Source organism: Pleurodeles waltl, chromosome 8, assembly GCF_031143425.1.
Source record: "Pleurodeles waltl isolate 20211129_DDA chromosome 8, aPleWal1.hap1.20221129, whole genome shotgun sequence".
Classification (NCBI taxonomy): Eukaryota; Metazoa; Chordata; class Amphibia; order Caudata; family Salamandridae; genus Pleurodeles; species Pleurodeles waltl.
The window spans coordinates 809,697,436-809,722,320 of NC_090447.1; the positions used below are offsets into that span (position 1 = coordinate 809,697,436).

Consider the following 24,885-nt stretch of genomic DNA (forward strand, 5'->3'; position numbering starts at 1 on the left):
CAAACATATAGGCAACCTGACCATGTTAGAGACTGCATCAAAGCTGAAGTACAAAAGATGCTGGACCAAGGAGTTATAGAGCACTCTGATAGCCCCTGGGCTACCCCATTGGTGCTGGTCCCAAAACCTCACTCTCAGAATGGGAAAGGAGAAATGAGGCTGTGTTGACTACAGAGGGCTCAACACTGTCACAAATGACAGATGTTCATCCTATCCCTAGGGCAGATGAGCCTATAGATACACTGGCATCTGCCAAATATCTTAGCACATGTGATTTGACTAGAGGCTAATGGCAGATCAAATTATCAGGTGATGGTTAACAAAAACTGCTTTTTCAACCATTGGAGGTCATTATCACTTCACAGTGATGCACTTTGATCTGAAAAATGCACCTGCCACTTTTCAGAGGCTGCTGAATAAATATACCTCACCTCCTTATACTAAAATATACATTAAACAGATATGACCACAGCACGCAATATGCAAAAAACAGAAGTAGAATACATCAATACATTCAAAGTATGATGGATCCGTTCATGAAAGGATAGATTTCACGTTTTTCATAGGCAAAATCTTTTATTTCGAACAGTTCTGTGAGTAGAAAGGCAAGCCCAACAAACACAGCCAACACGTGTTCTGTCAACAAAGTGACTTCTTCAAGGCAAACATTTAGGTAGAATGGAGAAGGTTCCAGGTAGAGAGATTTGCGCAGAAAGTAATGCTGTATCCAGAGTGGGTGTAGAGGAAAGTGCCTTGTTCGCACAGCAGAGGGTAGTAAACGTTAGGACCATAAATAAAGGTAATATACTTCGAAGGACCCTGGTACGTCCTGATAAAGTCCTGTTGAGCCGAGTGACGAGAAATGGACGCTAAGAGTACTAAAATATACATGACCCTCTATTGTAAACAATCACCCTTAGTTACAGTATTATGTACTGAAAAAAATTCAAAGAAATACATAACATTTTAATTCTCATTTGTCTTCCTTCTTACTCAAGCTTCAAATTCCACATTGCCAACAAGTGCGTATAATGCTATGTTAATTTTCAGAACAGACGTCTCATAGAAAGGAATTTAGCATAATCAGGATAATCTCAAAAGAAAACAGCGTGCATCCAATTCAATATAATATTACATTCAGGGAGATCATCAAACATCTTAAAAAGAGTCTCAAACACACAGAAAATACTTAGAACATATAAGCAACACACCCATCTTTCAGAAGGTATTCAAGCAGTGTTCCACCCAGAATTCAATTAACTGTTAAGATTCAAGAGAGATGGTCAAGATCAGCAGTCCAGTTTATTACACTCTTAGCAAGTTATTTCAAAATTGTATGAAATTCCATGTAAATATTAAGACCTGCTTTTTCAGTTACATTATATCTATCAACCAGGTTTTTCTCAGCCGCAATCTGCGTTCATAAATGTTGTGATCAAGGGAAAATACTGAGAGGAATAGAATGGACGGGAAGGCCATGTCAGCGCCCTGCAAATGAGACTAAGTAGATACCAGTACATCCATAAGTAATAGCCATAATGTGGACTATGATGATTGTAAAGTGTAGTCTGGAGATAAAGCATGATATCTATAAATGTTACATGATAGAAATAATTACTGCATGATTGAATATAAGAGTGACAACTGCATACCAAATCCCAGTGGGAGGCTGGCTAGCTCCAGTGGCATTAGCAAATGTGCAGTAGGCCATATTGCCTACAAGGAAAATGGGTTCCCGAGCCCTTACTGGATAGTAAAATACAGCCATAAAAAGGGTGCGTTGGGCCACTTGCACGTCTACGTCCTAGTTCCACTCTGCAACGTTGATAGTTAAACTCCAGGTTATGTCATCTCACAGAGACAAACAGCATCATTACACCATTCTACAACATTTCAGTTACAGAAAAATAGAAACTGTTCAAAATAAAATCAGGACACAAGTTCGGAACCAAGTGTTAAGCCAGCTGTGACATACCCACATGGGAGAGGCCTGCATCTGTCTTTTGTTCTTCAAACTAAGGTACAGTAGTTTAAATGATTATTTATACCCTAGCTGTTTCCACAGGTGGCCATGAATATTCAGTGCTTTTTTTGCTTCTTGAGTCTCTTTTGTATTTGAAATGTGGTGTATTTTTTTCATCTGTTAGTCTTGATTGAGCACGTGGGTATCTTTCCAGGTCATTTCTTCAGATTATATGACTGCAGAGAGGAAACAGACATGTTTATCGATTGAGGTACCATTTTCTCTTTTTAGATGGAGACATTTGAGTAGGCATTCTACAAGGGCAGAAGACAGAACTTCTAACTTTTTAAATCCAGATTATCACTATCTTCCCATATATGTACACCAGGAAGCAGACATACTAGATATGGGTATCAGTAACCTTTTCTCTACAGGATAAGCATCAGCACTTGAGACATTAGAATTTATTGAAAAGGCCATTCAGGTGTGAGATGCTACCTAAGCAGAAGAAACATCCTCTGTTTCTTTTTGAAATACATATTAAGGCGTTTATACTAATCTGTTTTGAGATTTGATGGTTCTATTTTTGACAGGGAAGTCATTTACTTGTGCTGGCTATAAAAAAGACACTAAACTCTTTTCCCTAATGATAATGTCATCCAAAAAAATAAATAAAATAATGTCTTCCAGTGGGAGAGACTCCTCATTATTGTACCCTAGCAACTATTTCTTCTGAGCTCCCCCTTTGGATGTAGATAGGTCATCACTCGTATTGAGCTTTTGCTGAGGAGTCTAGTGAGAAAACGGTAGTGTATGGGATGAATAGCCTTACACAATTCTAACACCCCTCAGAGCCCAAATGTATCCACTTCTTAAACCTACCTGGGTCTCTGGAGCAGAACGAAGGTGAGTTTTTTTTTTTCTAATTGCAAACTTTTGGGTGATAAATTATTTTTGAATACTAATAATTTTGATAGTGAATGTAGTCATAAATGATGAATTATTGATGTTGCATTTGAATTTTTTTTATTAGACATTTAGATGTGTTTCTTAATGTAGTTTAGTTATGCCACATTTTTACAGAGATACCATTTATATCAATATGGATGCTGTTTTCATGTTCTGTTTATCTTGCTCCTGGTCATTACCCCTCCCAATCAGTGTTCTCTTCCCCACATTCTTTTGCAGAGCTCAGGACATTGTGACGTAGCTGGTTATTTTCCTTAGAAAGCATGTATTATAAATGAAACTTTCTTTGTGTAGTGAATGTTGCAATCCCAAGGGAATTTCCGCAGTAGCTTCCTGTGTGGGCATGCTAACTACACTGGTGCCTATGTCTTTCTTTGAAAAATGTTTCATATTGTGTTGTGCATCTCTGAACAGCAATAGCGCAGAAGCTGCTCGCGTCTTTCTTAAAAATAGGTTTGAATTATGTGCTTTATTGTGACGATCTGTATTCTGATTTACCCAATATGTGTTATGGCTAGCCAGGGCATATTGAATTTGCAGTTTTTGTGTATGACCTATTCATGAAATGTGTATAAAGACCCATGGGTTTTAGGGGTGAGATCAATAGTTTTCTGTTCTACTTGGGGTGCTGTCCATTTATTGAGAGACTTATGGTCTGATTTAGATATTGACGGACGGGTTACTGCTTCACAGCGGTGATGATATCCCATTCTGTCGAAAACTAAATCCCACAGAATATAATGGGATTTATATTTTGATGGACAGGATGCTTGTCACCTTTGTGACGGAGTAACCTATCCGCCAATATCTAAATCAGGCCCCAGGTCTTTTCCTCCTGATAGTCTGTCCAGTTTATTTCACAGAATTAGGTGACTAACCTTTCCCATTAGGGTTCCTGTATTTATGATTTTTGGACTTATAATTCTTCTGATTCTATGTGATCTGTATCTGAGCCTTCATGGCATATTTTCAGCATTGCTTTTTAATGCTCAACTTTAATGTTTATATGATCTAGAACTCATTTATTGAGTGGTCCCAGTTACTATTTATTAGTCTGCTAAACCAATGTTGGGTCTCATGTTGAGGAGCGTGTTCTTTAAAACTAGATCAGTACTGTTGGAGTAGAATCTCTGAAGATAAAAATGTTGGTGACTCTAAGATTTAGGGGGCTGAGATTCTGCTCCCACAAAAGCATGCTCACCTATAGTGATGAGAGGAGAGACCTAGTTTTTCCAATTTTTTTACTTAGGACATTCAAGTGGGAAGTGAGGAAACTAGCATTTGTCTCAAGGTAATTGCTTTTGGTGGCAAGTTCTGCTTTCTAATATATGTATTTGAGTAGTATTCTTATATAGCACAGGACCAGCTAGGCAGCAATGAGAGCACCCACCAGTAGCTCTATATAATTTCAATGCAGTATTTTGAGGGGTTGACACTGTTGTTGATATATAAGCAGAACTATGAAATGATATGATCTCAGATGGTGTGCACCCACCATGGTCTCTCACGAGAGTTGTGCACTTGTAAAATATTCCTTCTTCATATGAACAGTTGATTGCCCTGGCTATTCATTAAAGAAACAGTTATGTACTTTGTCAGTCTGCATGGTGAACAACAATTAGGGTACATGTAGTATATTAGTTTTAATGGAAGGCATTTCACCAAATCAGAAGAAAATTAGTTTATTCCATCCACTTGGATAAGGGAGTGCAGTGCAACATAGATGTAGATGATCTGGGTCTATGTCACATTTTCATCATAAGATATATTTATATCTAAGGAATACAAATGTAACCGTTGTTTTATTAAATAGAGGCTATGTTCTAGATGTGGCATGCAGCCACCCCTCTGGACCTTCATTTAGATGATCTTGAATTCTAGATGACATGGGGGATTGAGGTCAGAAGCAGATATACATTAGGCAGGGATAAGCACTCTCAACTAAATGCATATCATCTTTGTCTACGGAAGTTAGAAGAAATGGAGAAGCTAAACATATCTCTATCTGTTGTATAGTCTAGTAATGGATTTACGTAGGCTGGCTTAGAAGGTGGAGAGTTCACCTTAAATTCTTCTGTCTTAATTGTATGGAGGGGAGTCTCAAGGGAGCACGGAGGCAGGGACACATTGCACTCTGTAAAGGCAGTTTTGTCGTTGGAAAGACCTCTATTTATAAATTGGTCACCTGTTTGTTCTTACCCTTGAGCTGAATGTTTTAATTGCCAAAGCAGTGAGGATGGGTACTAAGGACAATATTCTTGAATAAAAATAGAGTACTGCTTGTTCTGAGTAATACGTTTTGGGCTAGAAAGAGATAACCTTCTATTCTGGGAACTGTTATTTTGTTATAAAAGGTGAGAGCTGCCTTAGTTCTTCACATTCCTTTTTCCTTTAGTTGAAGAAGAGTGCTTTTTATTCTTATCTCCCCTTGTGATGTAATACAGATAAGTGTATTTGGTTCTTGCCTGCAGGTATTTGTGTTAAAACAGTGTTGAGTGATTTGGAATGAGTGCATTTCCAAGTATCACTAACAAAACTAATGTAAGTGTCATGGGGCCCATATTCTGTCAGCGCCTCCCAGCATTGTTCTTTTTATCTAGTGGCCAGTCATGTCATTAAGACATGTGTTGGACATGCTGCGGCAAGGGAGTGACTGCCCCTGGACTATACATGTCCAGGCAATTATAGGTTGCATCTTATATGGCCCAGCTATGTCTTTGACCACACAACCACCAGGTCAACCAAGAGCGGCATACTTTCAGAAGGCCATAGCCAGCTTGCTCAATGAAAATGGTATTTGGGCAGTAAAGGGTGGAGGGTGTCTTTGAAAAATCAGGTAGTCTAGTCTGGTATTAACCAGACACCCAGAATAGTTATGCAGCCTCAGGATGGAGGAGCCAAGGTGCAGCACTGCCCAGACATCTGGGCAGCATGGCCTTGTGTCCAAGTAAGTCCAAAAATATTTTGTACCAGCGGAATGGAAAGGCTATCCCAACTTGTATACACTTGTTGGGAGGTCAACAGCCCCCAGAATGTGGTGTAAGTAGGGGGTGCTGGATGTCACATGGCTGACCTGCTACTATATCCCAGTCCTTGACTAGCCAGTAAAAGCATAGACCATCCTACCTAAAACAATGGACAAAAACTGGCCTATTCTTCTACAACTTCTACACCTCCTGGACAATATCATTTTGTGAAATCTTCTCTGAAGCAAAGAAAACCAAAATACCAAAGGGGAAAAAAAACTTGATATTACCCTAGCAAATGATGAGACACACACATTCACTGTGAACATCTTGAAAAATGAAAAAAAACTAACTTTATTTGAACTTCGTTTTCACCTATTTACAAAGTATCACAAACTGAAAATGCAAGTTACCACACAAGAGGCAGGGCCCATCTAACTACAGATTCCAGATGCCTCACAGCAATAATAAATTGAGCATTTCGCTCAGAAGCAATAGCATAAATAGTTGTAAATGTTGATTGTATTGGGGAAAATTGAATATTGTACTGATGTCTCTGTCTTCATAAGAAGTTCAGTGTGATGTATTATTCAGGAATACTTTTAAAAAAAACAACCACACCCATACCACTGCAACCTGATTGTGGTTCAACTATAAGCCAATAAACTAAATCAGAATGCAAATGTCTTAATACTTTTTGAGTCAGTGCTCTCTTTTGAGCACCATAACCTTTCCCAAACACACTCATCAAACCCAAGCCCACTTGACACATTGAACACCAAACTCCAGCCTCATAAATGCACCAAACCTCCTCATGGCGCCACTAAAGAAAAATCTTCCCCTCAGAATTGCACCACCCTAAAAGAAATACACACATTCCAATCAGATAGCAACACTGAAAACTAATGCGTGTGGCTAACCAAGACACTGAAGTCTGTATTATGCTAGTTAAACCCTTTCCCAGCACTTCCAGTTAAATTTTAAAGACTGGGCCAATAGATCAGCTGGAGGACATAATGAACAGCTCTCAGTGTGTCCTCCAATCTGCCAGTAGACTAATCCACCACCCTCATAATGTTCTCCAATCTGGTACTTTTCTTAGGACCTGAAAGCCATTGCTCCCCTTGAGGAGTATGCCCCAAACACACTCACATATATTCCCATTTGCTGCACCCTTGTAGGAAAGGCACTGCTTAGAATAGTTGCTCAAGTGCAATCAAGAGTTGTCTGACCACTTGGATTCTTATGTCTGTTGTATTCCTTCAGACATCTAATCACACATAGCTTCAGCATAGATGTGGAGGATATACAGGAGAAAGATATAATGTTACTCATCATCCTTCAGAAAATAACAAAATGTCACCCTGCTGGTGGAAAATGAGCAATTCTTCACATCCAGATGCCTGTAATCTGAGCACCTCTTATAGAAAGTAAACACAGTAAATATCAGTTTGCCTAACAACCTGTTAATCCACAATCCACAAATCACTGTTGTCGAGCCATTTCAAAAACAACTGGAAACCTTTCTCCACAGCTTTGAGAGACATATAGTTGGGCTCTCTAAGCACTTGTTGCCAAATGCATGTCAACAGGCAACACACCAATTGGTCCCCAAATCATCAAAGCTGGGCCCTGACAAAATTGCTGATCTGTAAGAATTTGCTGTACTATAGGCCTTTTCCTGTGCTAATTCCATTATGAAATTCAGAACATGCACTAAAGCTGCTGAACAAGGATGTACACCCTATTTCAAGCAACAATCTGGCCCTCACACCCATGCCACTAAATAGAATGTACTTGCTGCTTAGGCCTAAAACTCCATGATATAATATTTATTGTGCTTTGAAAGTACTCTGGAAATCGTGCATGCTGCTTGCAACAGATCCTGTTCATCACCTTCCGGACCCCTCAGAAGATTCTCCATCAGAGAAGACAGATTGGATAAGCTGTGATAAGTTCCAAAAGATCGACTTGAGACCTAGAAGTCAGGGAAGTAAAAATCAGCTTGGCCCCTTGTCTTTAGACCTAAGCCAATGTCCTCAGATTTCAAAACAGTGAAAGGCTTTGTTCGGGCATATTTACAATCAGCTTTTAGAACAGGGAAAGGCTTAGTTCGGGCCATCCCCAAACCTGCAGGATGGTGTTGATGATGTTTCCAGGTCCAACCTGCGACTGGAAAAACGTCCTCATCTATATTTTCAGGCAAAATGCAAAAAGATTGGTTGCATACTATCCCTGTAAATTCTATACTATCATCTGAACCAGTCGCTACAATACAAGAGGTTTTAGTATTAGCTTGCTGTGGCCCAGTTACCTCCTCTAGTGACAAGTCTGTCCTCTCAGGTTTCGTAGCGCAAGAAGAGACCTATTGAAACTGGAGTCCTACCACTGCTCCTCCATTGGGGCCATCCTTGTTTGTCTCACTTGACAGTGCCTGAACCACCAGAATCCCAACCTAGCTGTTGAAACTACATACAGTGCTTCACAGGGCTTTTGCTTTAGTGGGTCTCCACATATGGAGCTTAAAGAGCTCCATGGGCTCCAGCGTGAAATCGCTGTCTTGTCTTCTTAGAACATTAGTTTATGTTGGACTTGCTAAGTTCCTGCAGAAATGGCTGTTTTCTTGTTTACATCTTTGCACATAAGCCACACCCAACCACAAAAACAGTGCCAGTGCTTAAGTTTGCTGCTCGGACAGAGAACTTGTGGTGTAGTATGAACTACTTGCCTGCATTTTTTAGCACTTTGCTGGATCCCTTGACCATTGCACCAGTTTGTGCAATCAGGAACAGCACCAAAGAGTAGTTAGAAGCAAAGAAGCACTACTTGCGCACAGAATAGAGCAGGCAGCACAAGCACTTATTCAAGTTCATGGACCCATCCACTCTGATTCATTGTGCTGCATTACTGTGTTGACATGTTCCAACCTCATAATCTTGTCAAGCAATAACTCATTCACATCACCTAGCGTATTACAATTTCTTTTTACAAGATAACCAGTAACGTGTTAGCTAACTGAATGTGGTTTAATTGCAGTAATATTGTTAGTGACATAACTGATGGTTAAGTTTAGAATTAATGAAGAAAATAACCCGCAAAACCTAAAATACTGAAGACAGATTCACATTGTTATCAACTGCAGGATCATAACTAAGTGACATTGATGCATAAGAAAGGGTAGGGAGATAATACAGTATTATTTAATTGATACGCCATGTTGTTAGGAATAAAATGGCAGTGTTTATTGAGCGTTAGTGAGACTGAATCTCATACACCAGTACCTCTCTCCAAAAGAGTCTGAATGCTTATCACTATTTCAGTGCCTTCAAATACAACTTATTCATTTAATGAGATCAATTAATGTACAGTATTTATGTGATCCCTCTCTGTAGATAAGATATATTTGTGAGAATCAAAATGGAACTACGTTCTCCTTTAACAAGACAGATACACCGAGAGGTTAAACCCTCAAAACTGCTTAGCACATTACGTACTACAGCGGAGAGGAGTGGACTTGCACTCAACAACTAGGAAGACAGACCAATGTTTTGGCAAAAAACATCTCTTTTCCTCTCTTCCACTACCCACCTCCATCCCTGACCTCCCCAGCTTAGAATAGTGTTTTCCTGAGTAACATTTCAGGAGTTTCCTTCTATGAGTGGAGGTGTGGCAGGATTCATATAGTTCCTGCTCAATTCACTGGATGGAGTTTTAGTGCTTATGCATGCACTGATAGGGGAGTACCATCCCTAATCTTGGATCTACAGTTCCATTAGATAGCCTGTGATCACTGATAGAAATTACAGAAATCCTTCACCATTTCTGCCAGCACTCCAGACTCACCTCTAGTACTGCACATGCTATTAACATTGGGCTGCCAACATGTTGTCCAGTCAGAGAAAAATGCAGCACTTAGGGGCATATTTATACTCTGTTTGGGCCAAATTTGCGTCAATTCTTTTTTTACGCAAATTCGTCGCAAACTTAACTCCATATTTTGACGTTAGACACGCCTAATGTCAAAATATAGGAGTTTGCACCATTTTTTGATGCATGCGCCTACCTTGCGTCAATGAGATGCAAGGTAGGCGTTCCCATCTAAAACCTGGTGCTACCCCCACAGCCCCATATTTATCCCCCTGTGCTAAAATGACGCAGGGGTGGGAGGAGGGGCTAATGGTGCAAAGCTTGCTTTACACCATTATTTAACACCTTGTTCAGACGAGGCGTAAGGGGACCTGTGGACCCATTTCCATGGCTAAACACCATGGAATAGGCCCACAGGTGCCCTCCCCAAGCTCCAGGAAAACCGCCACCAGAGGGACACCGGAGGATGGGGGATTCCATCCCAGGTAAGTCTAGGTAAGTATTTTTTCTTCTTCTTTTTTTGCCATCGGGGGCCTTAACTTGGGGCCCCCTGCATGGCAGAGAGTGCATGCACTGGGGCGATGGGCATGACTCCTGTCTTTCCTAAGACAGGAGTCATGTTTTTGGTGGTTGTTCGCCAGGAAATGGCGCTAGTCTGGTTAGAGGCATTTTTTGCCTCTAACCAGGCTAGCATCATTTTCTGATGCACAATCCCTCCTTCCCTACCGCCACACCACCCTGCTACCGTCTTCTTCTAAGACGTTAGCCCAAGATTAGTGCCGGCTTGCACCATTCAGTAAATACAGCACCCGGTTGGGTTGTTAAATGACACAAGCCGGCGCTAAACTTTTTTGCCGCAAAACTGTGTTAGGGCAGTTTTGCGGCAAAAAGCATGAATATGTGCCTTATTGTGGTCCTTCAGCAGTGCCTTTTGTGGTGGAATCAAATAAAATTTCCAAGCAATTGATGCATGGCCTGGCTGTTAAGAAGACCACTTGCTCCTTGTTGCGAATCTGCCGCATATGGCACCCCAGCTGGGCTGGCTGGTGTCTAATCAGACAGTGACATTTATTTTCCAAGCAGCCAGGTAAGCCAACCACCACTCCCATCTTCGTCCTCACCTTTGCCAACCACAGAACTATTTCACAATACCTGAAACCTTGCATTCTTCATCCACTGAAAGGTCCTGTAACATAGGGGCCCTGAGAAAAAGGCCTGGATCAATGATGAAAGCAACCCCCCAACCTGGCTAGGCTTTTCACTGAACCAAAGGTTTCTTCAGTGCTGTACCAATCATCCTCATGATGGCATGTACCGCCCACACAGCCACACATCCACAGGATTCATTGTCTACTTCTGCCAAGTGATAATTGAGTCTAGGTCTGGTAACAGTTTCATCACTAACCATATGTGTTTGGTAAGAAAATATTTTTCCTGGGCCATGTCACAAAGACCTGTCATTTAAGTATAGCATCATATTATTAGACCTGTCAGCCTCAGTGTGGTCTTCACCCAAACTTTTTGCCCTACTTTTCCACTTTTGCTGATCTGTGTTTGTTGGCCTTAAGACTCTGTGAGATGAACCACTGCTAAACAGTACTAAAGTGCTTGTGTTGTTCCCTTTAAACATGAAAACATTGGCTTACACCCAATCAACATGTTTAGTTTACTTGTAAGTACCTAATAAAGTGCTACTACATGTATCACTTTACTGTGGACTTAGTTTAGGACCTGTAAATTAAATGCTAGTGGTGGCCCTGCAGCATGATTGTGCCACCCACTTAAGTAGACTTTTAAACATTTCTCAGGCCTGCCACTGTAGCCTGTGTGCACAGTTTTAAACTGTCATGTCGATCTGGTAAAATAAACCTTTTGCCTGTGCTAAACATTCCTTTTTAACACATATTAGTCGCCCCTAGAGGACGCCCTAAACAGCCCAGAGGGCAGGGTGTTGGGTATTTTAAAAAGTGGACATGTACTTTTAATTTTTACATATCCTGCTAGTGAAAAACACCTATATTTGTTGTTCACACTTACAATGCCCACATCTCCCATAGGATAAATTGTAATTTAAACCTTCTTTAATGGTAAAGTTGGATGTTTACAATTCTTTTATATCGTTGGCATTTTCTTGTCCCAACCATTTGGTGCCCTTTAGCCTCTTTGCTGGGTCACATGACTAGGTGTAGCTAACAGTTGGCCTTTCTGTTTTGCTTCCGGGCATTGAAGCAAAGGAGCATAGGTGTTGGCAGATGGGCCATCCCTAACCCGATGAGGGGGAGGAGCTGTCACCTACCTCACTTGCACATCACAAAGTCACTGCCTGAGCACACAAACAAAGGATTTGACACTAGTCTGTTGTGAACCCAAACTAGCAGGTGTCAGGGCAGGGAGGCAGGCAATCCCAAATACCCCTGGCAGTGGAAACCTCCAGAACCTTCTCTAAAGTCAAAGTGGGCACCAGGTAAAAATATTGGACCCTCAGATCCATTTCTTCATACACCTTTGGATCTGTAGAACACTCAAAAGGACTGTTACTCTGTTGCCCTGCTGCCTGAGTGAAAGGACTGGACCTGCATCTTGATCCCAAGACCACCAGGGTGACTCCAAGGGCTAGTTGGCTGACCTCCTGATCATAGCCTCAGGAACTGAAAAGGCACCAATCACCTTGAACCCTGTACCGGGACTCAGTCCGCTGTGAATCTTGCCCTCCAGATGGTGCCACCCCAGTCTGGGACTTTGGAAGTGGACCTGAACGTGCCCCGCCAGCCCAACTGTGGTTCTGTGTCCGGAACCAACATAGCATGACGCACCTCCTTGCAGCTCCACATCAGAACTGCCGCTGCTCAACACCCCCCCAACGCAGGACATCATATCGCAGCCTGCAGTGTCCTTGGAACTGCTTGCTGCGCAATGCACCCTCAGCGCTGGCCTTTTGCATTGCAAGCCCCTTGTCAACGCCATCCTCGATGACGCAGAGCCTCACCTTGTAGCTCCTTGGAACCACCACTGTGCGACTTGGGGTCTCCCAACTCTCCGTGAACCAAGAATTAAGGTGCATTGTTCAGCGGGTCTAACTAGATCCCTGTATCCGGCCTGCGGATAGCTTCCATTTTGATAGCATCAGGTAGACATCCTTCACATTGAATCTCACTAGGCAGTCATAATTTTTTTGTTTTTATCAAATCCGTGAACAGATTTGTACCCTCTGTTTTAAAGTGGTGATACAGAATCCATCTCTTTCAATTGCTTTAATTTGATATCTCAGTAGCTTCTCCACAACTTTCACCCGGGCCCATGCATCCTCTCCAGACAGATCTCCTGGATTGGCCCCCTTAAGAAGGGAAAAGTGCTGGGGCAGCAATTGTTCTGATACTGAACTTTAAACCCTGTCACCTCCATGCAAATAACTTGGTGCTCCCAAACTAGCTTGACCTTGACTGGCTCTAGAAATAGCAATAGGCGAAGAAGCTTTTTCAGTGATGATTCCACTCTGTCCAGCACTGTGTACATGCTCACAAACCTGAAAATTACCTTAACGCAAGGACTGCTGAAAAATAAGCCATCTCCTGTGGCTTCTCCTTTCGAAACGGCTAATTCCTCCAGCCTGGGGTTGACCTAAAGCACTCTTTCTTGTGCTTGTGTTTACAACACAGTTTGCATGGTGGAGAAAACCATACGGCGCACACTGTCTGTCATTCTAGTACCTCTGGGTCAACTGCTTCACGAGTCAACTTTCCCCTTAAGACATGTTCCAGAACCGTTCTTGACACACTTGCCATGCCCAGTCATTCGGCTTCCTCTGATTGTTTGTATATTTAGCCATGAATGTATGTAGCTTTTAGACATGAAGGTATTAACGTGGTGTCCAACTCTGTGTTTTTTTAGCACATTCCGTTCAATGTCCACTCTATTGTCAGGCTTTTCCATCTATTCCATTCTAAGGGTGTGAAATTTGGTGTGAATGCACCTCACTTTTTATTTGTGACAAGGTCCATTTTGCGTACTTCGGGTGTAGGATGTAATCTGGGTCAAAAACTGTCATCCTCATCTTTGGGTGGTGATTGTTAAGGGTCTGTAGTCAAATGGAAGGCCAGTACCAACTTTTTTTTAGCTGTGCCTGCTTTTGCATGACTCTGCTTCACCATGACTTATTACATGTGCCTGATTCTGGGTCTGTGGAGGCCCTTCTGGCAGTATCAGTATCAACTATGCCACCCTTGGAAGCAGCAACAATCAATTGTCAGCCACAAGGCTTACTTTCTCCCTGACAGAAGGATCGCCATAGGGTGACCTGCCTACCTCTCAAAAAGCTTTGCAAATCTTGTCAAATGGGGTGCTTGTGGTGGAAAGGACCTCACCTTTGCTTTCCTGCTAGCCAAACTGTCCAACTAGGTGTTTGGTCTAGCAGTTAGCATCATCACTTGGTCTTTGCCCTTTTGGTTCATTGTCCCCCTGTAATGAAAGAGGGTCCACCTGAATCGTTTTCTTCTGATGTTAGTCAAAGTCTTGTAACACCCATAGCAAGGATTCACAGACTGTGCTATGAACAGTATCTTCTATTTATGTCCACAGGTCATGCTTTAAGCTATGTGACAGGGTAAAACTGTGCTTCCCAGAATCCTCCTGGGGGAAAGATCCTGAAAATAACCTCTCCTGCATTCCAAGTCCTGAAAACATTGAGTCACAACTAAAACGAATACCTCTGTTAAAGGAAATGGAGAATCAAAAAGGGGGCAATCATGGAAGGAAATGACACTTTTAGGGTTGTAGTCCCCTTCTGACCTTCATGAATGTCTTTCATTATGCCGTACAGGATCTTCCACTATCACCCCTAACAGGAACTCTAGTGCATACCTAGTATATTATTCCTTGTATTCCAGTCTGTCCAGCTTCTCCATTCATGCCCCTGGGGACTGTGATACAATTAAAGCAGAAATGCCCTAATGGAGAGTGTAATTATTCTTCCTAAGAGTGCACCATTCCAAAGCTGAATATTAGTTCCATATTGATGCAGCCCAAAAGAAGATGCAAAAAACTATTTGACCTATTAAAAGAAAACCATCAAGCAAGAACCAAACACTTTACAAAATATGTAAAGATTGTGTCATTTTCCTCAGAAGCGGCGACAATTGACTGGTAGACAGTTTTTTTTTTTTTAAATATATTTATTGAGTTTTAAATGTTTACACAATTAGCGTTATACAGTTACAATGTTGAGCCGCCTCTCCTCTGCTTCCGAGGAGGGGCAGTCACGACAGGATATTCAATAATTGATCAAACAATACTCATGCAACTACATTAACACACTGTGATCCCACCACCTTACACATAACAACACTTGGGTCAATTCTTACTACAATCTGTCCTGTTTAAGAGCCACGTAACTTGGGTAAGCGTGTTTATTGGCGCTAGTGGGTCTAACTCTGATAGTACTTGTTCACTGTGCTGAGAGGAGAGGAGGGCCGTGTTTATTTCAGGGGTTGTGTGTGGCTCAGTGGTGAATTGACTGGTAGACAGTTACAGATCCTGTTTACATTTAAGCCATTGGCCAATAGAAGATCTCATGAAGAACCGTACAAAAATGTCATACAATATAATGAACACAATTAGAGCTGAATTAAAATCACTGAAAAACCTGACTGAGTGCTTTGGTAGAGTACAAAACTGACTGAAGAACAGGCGCCAGAGACTGAAAGACTCCAACGCAGAATCACTCTTCCTTTTCCTTATCAAAGAATACAAGTTAAATGACAGATAACAGAATGCACCACCTAAAGAGACTTAAAACTAAACATAGGGACTTAGCCAAATCGCTAAGCTTTATACCTGATAAAAGCATAAAATTGGAATATCTTGTTAGAACATCATCTAATAGATCGTTCTACTGACTAAAAACACTTGGGCACTGTGAACGATTCATGATGAAATAGTGACTAAAAATTGTAGTCCAATCTCTACTACTATTCCATATCGCAAGAGGAAATAGACTCTCAACTGCTCTTCTTAAAAAAAATCAAAAAAGCTGCTGGCTACTTTAAAAGCAGTACAAAATGTAGTCACTAATAAAAACAAATTTGACCATATATTACTTTTCAGCTTGCTTCGCAAATATGTCTATCATGGGAAGAAACAGGCTCCTTTAAAACAACATGCCTGCCGAGCCTTGACCTAAATTACTATTGGTACTAAGCAACCAAGCTGATGATCTTAGACCGCAAAGGAAATTTTAGGGGCCATATATACAAGCTTGTGCTGGGTGCATCACTTTTTTTGACGCACTGACAGCACAGGCCGCAGGCCCAAATCTACATTGCCACGCAAAGCCACTTTGCGGCGCTTTTCATGGCCTTGTAGACATGGAAGTCAATTCATCAAAATTCCAGGGGTAGCTGAAGTAATATCACATGCCCTTTGACCTCCACCTTCACTCACACACACACATTTACTCATATGCACATATTCCCGCTTACATACAGTCTCTCATATAAACACACTCTCACCCGTAAGCAGCATTTTTTACTTACCTCAGCTGCCAAGGAAGTGCATATTCCAGGTAATGGTACTCAATTTTTATTACACTAATAGTGAATAATTTTTATTCACTATTAGTGTAATAAAAATTTGACAGAAAACAAAGAGAGTAGAGTCCCCACTGATGTCCATAAGGACAAGCTGCCACTGTGTTCCTGGCACTGAATTTGCCACCTCTGAGGCCAAGGATCACACAGGCAGTGCCATGGGTCGCATTGGGCAAGCTATATGACGTCCATACTTGTAGATATGAGGTAAAGCAACACAGCACAAGTCACAGTGTTGCCTTACTCTGCGTCAAAGAAGCGTTCCATGGGTGTTACAGTGGGTGCTCCTATGCAGCACCTATGGATTTTGGTGCATTCCCAGATTTATAAGGATTGTAAACCTGGGAATGTATCAAAAGCCTACGCCTCCCCAGGGGAGTCATAAGGGAGGCGTTAGCAAGGAGAAGTACCTTTATTTCCTCAAATTGTTTTCCTTTTTCTATGTATGTTGCATTCTTAATTTTGCTATGTGCTGCATTCTGGAGCACACATAAAAAGAGGAAAACGCCTCTCATGATTGTTTTTGTGCAGGAAGTTGTCCCTTCTGACACAAAAAACATTATCCCCGCAAAACAGACACCGTGGGCACATGGCAGTCCATTGTGCGCCAGCACAGGAGGGAAAGCGAGGAGTTCTTTGGTTCTAAAAAATAATTCACCTACACCAGAGCTTTATCGGTTAACAAACTCTACCCAGTCATACAAATCACGTCCCATCTCTCTTTCCACCTGTCTGCTCAAAACGTCCGCAAACAGGACATCGGAAAACTAACAAAACATTAAATCCTGCGTACACTTCCGAAATAAAGATTCTTACTGTGACATTGTTTCTAATCATGTTGGGATGAGTGATTACATTAATTAGAAGAACCTAGAATTTTAACCTACGCTTTAATCATAACTATAGGTGTACCTAGGTGCAAGCACCCATCCTTTGATCGACGAGAAATGTGTTTTCCTCTTGACACTCTGGCGTTACTTAAGAATGCTTACATCGACGAAGGGCCAGATGTAGCAAAGGTTTTTACCCATTCTGTGTCTATGGGAAAAAGTGTTCGTACATATGGCCCGAAATGCCTTCCAAGATGTATGTGATTTATTGAGCGATATTACTTTAGGATAGTACTATATATCCTGTGACTTTTTTGTTTATTTTTCCCAATTACTAGCACTCCATAGGAGGAGAATGTCATTTGTATTTAACTTGTGGTTCAACTCGAGAACTGCTCATTGTGTGTGTTCATTTAATGACCAGGCTTCCTGCAAAGAAAAGGCGATGGCGGTGTTTTATAGCCCTCGAACCTTTTGGACAGCGTTCTGTCATCTTTCCAATGTACACCATGCTTTACAAGACTTCAATAAATAACCAAATGAAAAAAAAATAACATCAGCTTCTCGAGTGCATAAATCTGCACCCAATTAGTTCCCTCATATTCTTGCACCAGGGATGTGATGCCGCTGGCTCTAAGCGATGAGTGCCGAGAATAGGCAATATGACGTTTTTCTTTCACGCCTTCTGATCTATGGATGAACCTAGATTAAAAATATGGGTTAAAAAAGCTGGACAGTAGAAGAGGGTCACAGAGATTTGAGGGACAATGAGAAGAGGGGCTTGACAGGTGAGGCAAAGAAAAGCAACTGTGTGTCCTGTTTTCCTATATTCCACCAGGACCCATGCCAATCTTTCTATGCCTTGTGCATGTCTGTATTAATGCGTCGTCGCTGAACATAGGCTTTTGCTCGTTAGTCGTGCACACTACTGATGTAACAAATTATTTGGCAAAGGCTCATTGATTTTTGGGGAAGAACTGACATTTTTTCATCAGTTTTAAATTTTGATTCTGTTTTGTTCATAAACAGACGCAACGAATTTGACGCCCCTGCGTGATCAGTTGAAAGACATTCATTTCTAGTACTACTGTATGCATTATATTACATCACTCATGACATCTGTGACATATTTGAAATAATTGCAAAACTTGCAATTAAATTATTGATGAGAAAACTGGAGAACGTGAGTTGTTACAGTTACCTTAGGGCATGAGTTATAATTACATGAGAATGGTGAATTTCATTGTTTTTTTTTTTTTCAAACTATGATGTTACTTTAACATGCAAATTTGCCTCACAAGGATGCTACAATATGTGTGGGGAATCTATTTTAGAATCACAAAACCATTAAAAAAAAATTTACAAATGTAAAAATAGTTTTATTTTTCTTAATTCGTCAATTAAATACAATCATATTATATGTACTACACACAATTTTGCAAAACTATTTTCATTGCACAGAATCAGAAAATTTAACTTTCCTTCCAGTTGTGTTCAATTCAGCATCCACAGATTTACAAAGATTGTCCAGGGACAGACAACCTGTTTTGCGGGAAGGAGTCTACTGCTTCCTCAGGGCAAATTATATTTCCAAGAAAGGTTACACAAATTTTCTGATGGATGCTTCTAACTGCATGTTAGACCTGATAGCCGTCTGATGGCCTTCTCCCAAACTTTTTGCCTGCTTGCCTCACATTTTTGCTGATTTCTTTTTATTGACCTTAGGTCTGTGAGCACTTTACCACTGCTGACCAGTGCTAAAGTGCATGTGCTCTCTCCCTAAAACATGGTTTGATTGATATATACCCAATTGGCATATTTAAGTTAAATTGCACTGCATATGCCCGGGCCTGTAAATTACATTTTGCTATTGGGCCTGTAGTAGTGCTTGTGCCACCCACTTAAGTAGCACTGTAAGACACGTCCCAGGCCTGTCATTGTAGCCTGAATGCAGTGTTACGCCCTTGCCAAGCCTTAAACTCCCCTTTTATTTCATATGAAGGCCCTAGGTAGCCCAACCTACATTGTGCTATGTAACTAAAGAGCAGGACATATACTTTTAAGTTTTACAACATTGGTGTGAGGTGATACCAAGAGGCTTATAGGATTTTGTGAACCTCTTGTTTGTGGGGTCAGACGATATTTCTATGCTGTCTGCCTAATCAGGAAAAAGGACGGGCTAAATCTTTAAAATGAGATTGTGCTGTATCACAAGTTGTGTAATTTATCATTCCTATGTGAGGATCATTTTATCTAAGCTTTTAATATTGTTTTAATTTTTTTTTTTAAATCTCTTTTTATAATTATAGGTTTTTACTGGTTTTAACATTCACAAATGTATGAAATGTGAGGTTTTATTCACTGTTTAATTGGCAATAGCCCGAAATAAACTAATATGATATTGAACTCTCAAATTTCTTTTTCACAAGTGTGAGGCCCACCCCTCTCATAGGGTAATATTGAGGATTCCTTACTACATTCAATAAGCTGTTTTTCCTGATTTGGAAGGGGTAGACCTGTCATGTTTAGTACATATTGAACTGTAATGTTAAAACCTCTTTAATGGTATGAATTTATTGTTACAATTTTGAAAATGCCACTTTAGAACGTTGGCATTTTCCTGATCTTAGGCCTGTGTGCCTGTAGCCTGTCTCCAGTACACGTCTGGGGTGGGGTGACACCTGGGCTTGTGCATTTCTTCTAGACAGCCACATACAATGGGCGCTTGGTTGTGACTGATGGACCATTAACATCCAGATGGGCCTTCCTAGGCAGAATGGAAGGGAGGAGCTGGTCACAGCCTAGATGGAGGCCAGCTGCCTCAAGCTCAACTCAGACAAGACAGAGATCCTCGTGATCGGCACTACCCCTTCTGCCTGGAACGTCTCCTGATGGCCCACCGCTCTGGGTAAAGCCCCCTCAGTCCACGCGCGCAACCGGGGCATCGTCCTGGATTCTTCTCTATTGATGACCCGCCAAGTCAATGCCGTCTCTTCGTCATGCTTTCACACCCTCTGACTCCTGCAGAAGATTTTCAAGTGGATTCCCCCAGAGACAAGGAAGACAGTCACCCAAGCACTCATCACTAGCAAACTGGACTACGGGAATGCACTCTATACTGGCATCACCAAGAAACTTCAATCAAGACTACAAAGAGTCCAGAATGCAGCAGCCAGACTCATTCTGGACATCCCCTGACACATCCGCATCTCCTACCACCTCAGAGACCTACACTGGCTCCCAATTAACAAGCGCATCACATACAAACCCCTGATCCACACCTACAAGGCACTGCACAACATAGGACTGACATACCTCAACCACCGCCTCGTCTTCTACATACCCAACATATGTCTCCGCTCCTCCCAGTTCACCCTTGCAGTCATCCCCAAGCTCTGGAAAAGTACAGCAGGAGGAAGATCCTTCTCTTACCTAGCAGCTCGGACATGGAACGTGCTACCTCTTAAGCTAAGGCAGACCACATCTCTGAAGCAGTTCAGGAAGGACCTCAAGACCTGGCTCTTCAACTGAGCAGCACACCAGATACAGCGCCTTGAGACCCTATGGGTGAATAACAGTGCTCTTCAAATCCTTGATTGATTGAGCCCCATACTTAAACCTGAATAAGTTGTGCTTGGACCCCACACAAAGGACTGCATACCGTACTGTGGTGTGTCTGCAGCCAGGGCAGGAAAGGAGGACCTCTGTTCACTTCAAAGTCCTTGTTTGAAGTCTCCCCCACTTTAAAAGCACCACTGGGTATAAGAACTGGAGATTGCACCCTACCAACTCAATACACCTCTGGATCTGTGGATTGTCTGCCCGGAAGGAGGACCACTATGCTGCTACAAGTCCTGCTACTCTTCTGGACTGCCGTTCTGGAAGAATTGCTTTCTTGCTGTGTTGGCCTGCTTCCCTCCTTGCCCGGGTGAAAAGGACTGGACTCACAACATTTGAACCCAGAACCAGAGTGACTCAAAGGCCTTGCTTGCTTGCCTCTCCTGTTTCCTGAAGCCTCAGGGACACAAAAGACTTCCAACACATCACCTACAGGACCTGGCCATCTGAGAGTCTTGACCTGCCCAGTTGTTCCAGTTCAGTCCTAGGCCCTTGGAAGTGGGTTTAAAGTGCTGCTCCTGTCTAAAATCCAAGCATCAACGCCATTGCACTGTGTTGAACCAGCACATCTCCATTGATGCTGATGCATCGAAGCTGCAGTGAGGATCCAGGACAGCGCATTGCTGGTGCATCGCTGCTCTAGCGAGGATCCAGGACAACTCATTGCTGATGCATTGTTGCTGCTGCAAGGCTCAGGAGCACCACATTAGAGACTGTGAGATGCCATCACCTCCAGTCCCGATGCATCCCTAACTTTGCTCAGCTCGGAGTCGATGCATCGCTTACATCTTCTGGATCAACATCAACGCATCGCCTCCTTTGCTCCTCGCATCTTGTTCTCAACCTTGACACAATTCCAAACCAAGGTACTGTTTCAGCAGGCCAAGGCTGGTCCCTGTATCCAAACTGCACTCCATCGTGGTGTGATGCTGTTTAGATTTGACCATCATTTGACCATCAACTCCATTTTGTGCAAGTGATTTCATTTTTAATCCTGCACACTTGCAGGGCAGCACAGCTGTTTTTCCTTATAAAACGTGTTTTCCTCTTTACCAGCGAAGATTCGGACAGTGCTGGAACATATTATGTGGGTTGTGGACTTGATAAGAGTTCACAAGGCTGAGACTGTTTTCATCAGAGGAATGTACAAATCTGTCTCTGAACAAACATTGGGAGTGTGGCCAGCTTCTATGGGTGTTTTCAACGCAGATGAAGTACAGCCAGTGTTTAATTTCATAACAGAGGGAAGGGGTTTCAAGAACAATGGCAATGCTTTTTTAACTATACCACTGGCCCCTGAGAATTGAGAGCAATTTTCGTTCTTGTGGAACGGGAGACAGTTTAAATGTTTAAAACTTCCCATGGGCTATGTACATAGCCCTTCTATCTGTCACCGGCTGGTGGCAGAACACCTGGATGAAGTACTTGTCATTCCAGGGGTGCAGCTTTCTCATTATATTGATGATGCGATGGTCCAGGGAGAAACCCAAGAACAGGCACAGATTCAGTTGGACAGGATTATGGAACATTTGGAAAGTAAAGGATGGGAGATGAATCCCAAAAGTTATAATGACCCTCCCAAAGTGTGAAATTCCTATGAATTCAGTGAACCAGGGACATAGGGAGGTGTTTCTGCAAATGAGACAAAAGTCATTGGAATTTCGTACACCCCGTAATAAGCAGGAAACCCAGCGGTTCAGTGGATTGTTTTGTTATTGGAGGCAGTATATCCATCACTTGAGTCAGACTTTGGCCACTTTGTACAAGCTGACTTGGAAGAAACATGAGTTTGAATGAGGAGAGCAGCAGGAGTGTGCGTTTGAATTGGCAAAGAAGACGATTGACCATGCTTTAGAGTTGTGCCCAGTACAGGAAAGAGACATGGAGCTACATGTGACAGTTATGGGGCAGGACACATACTGGAGTATGTAGCAAAAGCAGGGAAGAAAGAGAGTCCCTCTAGGTTTCTGGACCAAAAAGTTATCAGATGCTGTAGAGTAGTACACTCCCTTTGAAAAACAGTTGCTGGCGTGTTATTCGGCTCTGGTGGATACTGAGCAGATAACAATAAGGCACAATGTGATTCTGAGGCTTAAAATTTCAATAATGAGGTGATTGATGAGTTCACCGAAAGCTCACCGAATAGGGCATGAACAAGTAGCAAGTGTCATTAAGTGGAAGTGATACATACAGGACAGGGCCTGAGTCGGACCAGCAGGAATCGCGGCCCTTCATGACCAGGTGGCACAGGCACCTGCGGAGCATGAGGAGGTGTTACAGGGGGTGCCAGAAGTAAAAGATTTCGCAGTGAATGGGCGAGCCATTTGAATCCTTGTCCCCAGAGGACCGAAAGCATAGATGGTTCACCGATGGTTTGACAAAGTATGTGGGTGCCAAGAGTCATTGGAAGGCAGCAACAAAAAAGCTGCTTTCCACCAATGGAGAAGGAAAGAGCAGTCTATGTGCAGAATTGTATGCTGTTTATCAAGCTTTAAAGCAAGAATTATCTGGGAAATGTCACATTTATACCAATTCTTGGTCTACTGCCAAACGTCTAGCTACCTGGCTTCTCATGTGGCAAGCACAAACTGGCAAATACATTCGAAGGAGGTGTGGCGCAAAGAATTGTGGCAGGAAATTTTGGAAATGTTACAGCAAAGTACAGTCACCATATGTCATGTAGACGCCCGCTGTCCCACTGGCTCACTAGAGCGATGGTTTAATTCCCTTTCAGATGAAAAGGCCAAAATGTCAGAAGCAGAAGTGGCAAAACAACATTCTGATTTGGTGGGGATGGCTAAGTGGGCTCACCAAAATGTGGACACTTGGGAGAGAAGGCCACTAACAGGTGGGCAGAGATTAGAGGGATGCATATTTCACTAGACTTGATAAAAACTATAATAATCCAATCTCCTATCGGTCAAATATGACAGATTGATCACATTGGACCACTGCCAATTGGTCAAGAATGTCAGTACGCATGCACAGTGGTAGATACTTCTTCTGGCTATTTAATAGAGTACCCATGCAAGGGTGCTTCCCAGTCCAATACCATTAAGACATTAAGTGGCAGATTTATGAAAAGTGGTGCTGCACCTAGTGCAAGCATTGCGCCACTTTGTAAATATGATGCGCCGTTTTTGGCCTTCTAACGCCACATTAGTGTAATAAAATTATGCTAATGTGGTGTTAGAATGGTGCTATGCGCACATAAATATGGGCTGTGATTTGTTGATGTTGTATTATGGAGTTCCACTCCAGATCCAAAGTGATAACGTATCCCATTTTAAAGGTACGTTGGTACAAGATTTTTGTTTACAGCACAATATAGAGTGTATTTATCATGCCCTATATTATCCACAAGCTGCGGGATTGATTGAGAAAATGAATGGACTGTTGAAGTCTAAGTTGAGGAAATAGTCAGATGGATCATTGAAAAATTGGAGAGATCACTTAAATGAAGCATTACAAATACTGAGCAGTAGACCTTTCAGAAATGCAGAGACTCCTTTGATGCAAATGTTAACCCCAGCATTGCAAATACAACCCCATGTGACAAACCAATACTATTATGTATTGGGAGACAAAGACAGGAGCTTTAGCGCCGTACCAACCAACACCAGAAGCTGCAAGTCTTGATTTGCATTCTTTGAACATGTACAGACTGAAACCAGGAGATATTGTACTCGTTGATACAGGAGTCAGGATACAGAATCCCCTGGAGCATTCCAGATTGATTGCTCCTCGATCTGGGCTGGCACTCAAGGGTATTCAGGTCTTGGGGAAGTGGTTGATGCAGACTATCAAGGCGAGATCAAAGTAATATTATTGAACAGTGGAGATACTGATTTGATAATACAGGCTGGAGACAGTATTGCTGAAATTTTGATTATTCCAGTATATGGAGGAACAGTCAAAAAGGGAACTGCCCCAGCCCTTCTTACAGTGCGAGGGGAGGGAGACTTTGGCTCCACTGATAAGAACCCAGGTGCTAAGGTGTGGGTGGAATCCCCGAATCGTCCCCCTCAACCATCAGGAATCATAGCAAAAGTAAAAGACAGCACTTTGTTATTCATGAAACCAGGAAATGA

General features: G+C 42.1%; 1 protein-coding gene across 1 annotated transcript in view; it reads left to right on the forward strand.

Moving 5' to 3' along the window:
- The window catches only part of GGACT (gamma-glutamylamine cyclotransferase), a 355,212-nt gene that overhangs the window by 66,743 nt on the left and 263,584 nt on the right, over positions 1-24,885 (forward strand). The window lies entirely within an intron of this gene.